This window comes from Plasmodium reichenowi, chromosome 11, assembly GCF_001601855.1.
Source record: "Plasmodium reichenowi strain SY57 chromosome 11, whole genome shotgun sequence".
In the NCBI taxonomy this organism is placed as follows: Eukaryota; Apicomplexa; class Aconoidasida; order Haemosporida; family Plasmodiidae; genus Plasmodium; species Plasmodium reichenowi.
This window is the reverse complement of record NC_033656.1, coordinates 1291152-1293958: the sequence shown is the minus strand read 5'-3', so window position 1 is coordinate 1293958 and position 2807 is coordinate 1291152. Positions and strand designations below refer to the sequence as shown.

The following is a 2807-nucleotide window of genomic DNA, read 5'->3' as shown; positions in this document are numbered from 1 at the left end:
TTTTTTTATTTTTTTTTTTTTTTTTTTTTTTTTTTTTTTTTTATTTTTTATATATATATATATATATATATATATATATATATATATATTTATATTTTTTTTTTTTTTTTATTTTTTATTTATTTAAAATCTAATTAATTATTTTTAATGTGTCATTCATTTTTTTTTTTTTTTTACCATATTATTTAATATATATTTTTTTATTTTTTTTATGTCTTTATATTTAATATGTATAATATATATGGCTAACTTTTTATTTGTCAAATAATAATTTGATTATAAATTGTACATATATGTTAAAAGAACACCAAAAAAGAAAATCATCAAATTTTTTTTTTAATTATTGTAGAATTCATTTTAAAATTAATAATAAAATTATTAAATAATATATATATATATATATATATATAAAATATATACATTTTTTTTTTTTTTTAAATTTTAGTGAGTACACTTTTTTATAGATAAACATTAAAATAAATATATATATATATTAAACAATTTAGTTACAGGAAAACAAACATCAAATGTTATCCTTATTTATATAATATATATATATATATATATATATATATATATATTTATTTATTTATTTATTTATTGTTCTTAGTCATATAAATAATTATTACAGAAAAAAATATATTCCTTTTTATATATAAAAAGCTGTTGTATATATCATGAAATAAATAATTATTCAGTTATATGATTGACGTACTAGGAGGGATATATATGTACACTTTGCACCAATTTATGTACCTATACTTATAAAGTCTATTTATTAAAAAGGAAAATATAAAAATCGAACGTTCTTATGTTTTTTTTTTTATAATATATTATGTTATTTTTATTTTTATTAATATTATTATTATACATATGATCCAAGATAATGTAAAAAACAAACTTATTGTTCATGGAACTAATGTATAGTATTAAAATATATCTACACAAATATATTATATATATATATATATATATATATATAAAGGAGAAATATCTAGACAAATATAAATGAATACATAAAAATGCACATATCAATAAAAAAATTTTTATTATATAAATGAAATCTATAATAATTTCATTATAAATATTATTTCTTTTTATTTTAATTTTATTTCATTTTTAGGAACATTTCATAGATATAAGAAAAAGAAATTTTGTCTATTAAATATAAGAAACTCATCAAATATTAAAAATGCTTATTACTGATCTAAAAACATAATTGGTATATATGAAAATAATTATATCGAAGTAGTTGGTTTAAGTAATTATGTTTAGTTAGGTTTTGCGGGGATAAAATTAGTAGCAAGAAATTAACCACACATCCAACATTATCAAAACAAAAAGTCCAAAAAATATAATGTGTATATCAATATATTATAGCTCTAATGCAAAATCATAATGTTTTATGTATAAGCAAATAATTATTATGGTCAATTATTTATAGATGAAAATACAGAAGAAATTTATACACCTTTATTTATTTTAATGAAATGGTTATAGATATTGCGTGTGCAAAAAAAACAAAAAAAAAAAAAAAGTCGAAGAAGATATAAAATATATAAAAGATTTAAAAGATATAAAAGATTCAATAGAAAAAATAAAAAAATAGATGCAAGAAATTATATAAAAAGATATGAAAAAGAAAGGAAAAAAAGAAAATCAGAAAAATATATAAACAATTCTACCCATTGAAATATATAAGATAGTAATACATAAAAAGATACATTTATTAAGAAATATAAAAGTGAAAGACAATAAAGATGAAAATGAAATTGGATATAAAGAAGAAAAAATATCACAAGATGTCAAAAATATATAGATATGTCAAATAACTAATGATAGCCATAATAAAAAAGGTTATCAAAATATGTAAAATTCAAAAGGACATTATATAAACATATTATAAGTAATAGATATGATATTAATATTGATGCCTTAAATATAGATAATCTGATTTAAAATAATAACTTATTCCTAAAAGGAAACTACTAACAGTATTAAAAATAACATTAAAGCAAATTATATAAATTATGGAAGTATTAACAATCAAAAGAATAACATATTTATTGATATATATATATATATATAACCAAAATATATATTCTGCTACTTCAAAATATAAGAATATTAATTTGATTATCATATTAACAAAAGAATTAAGAAAACAGAAAAAAATTCATATTGTATATAATCATATATTAAATAAAGTTTTAAACAAATTAAATTCTTTAAAAGAAGAAAAGAAATATTTCAAAAACAAAATTTCAGTGTTACAAAAAGTAAATAATTCCAAAATAAATGTTCAAATATTTTGAAAAGATAAATCAAAAAAATAAAGAAAAGCATAAAATGGAAAATGCACAGTAAATAAATTCACCAAAACAAATCATTATATAGCATTCCACATATTAATTATGATCAAGGAAAACATTATATTATATTATGTTATATATATATATATATATATATATATAATAAAAGTACAATTATTGATACAAAAAATACTATATTACCTTTAAATAAAAAGGACAATATAATAAATAGTATAAATGCCGATATGGTGCCAAATAATTTGCTACTTTTTGATTATTTAGAAATGGATAATATTTATAATAAAAATGAAGAGGACCATAAGATAAAACATATACCCATTTTTTTTTTTTAAATAATTAAAATTAAACATAAAAAAAAAAAAAAAAAAAAAATTAAAATATAAAAAATAAAAAGTAAAAAGTAAAAAATATTAAAAAAAAAAAATAAAAAAAAAAAAAAAAATTTAATTTCCGTTTTTTTTTTTTTTTTTTTGA

General features: G+C 15.2%; 1 pseudogene, besides 1 other annotated feature; it reads left to right on the top strand.

Moving 5' to 3' along the window:
- Positions 1 to 1385: 1385 nt before the first annotated feature.
- Positions 1386 to 2673, top strand: PRSY57_1133600 (hypothetical protein; annotated as a pseudogene; the record flags this gene model as incomplete).
- Positions 1386 to 2673: a sequence feature.
- Positions 2674 to 2807: the final 134 nt, after the last annotated feature.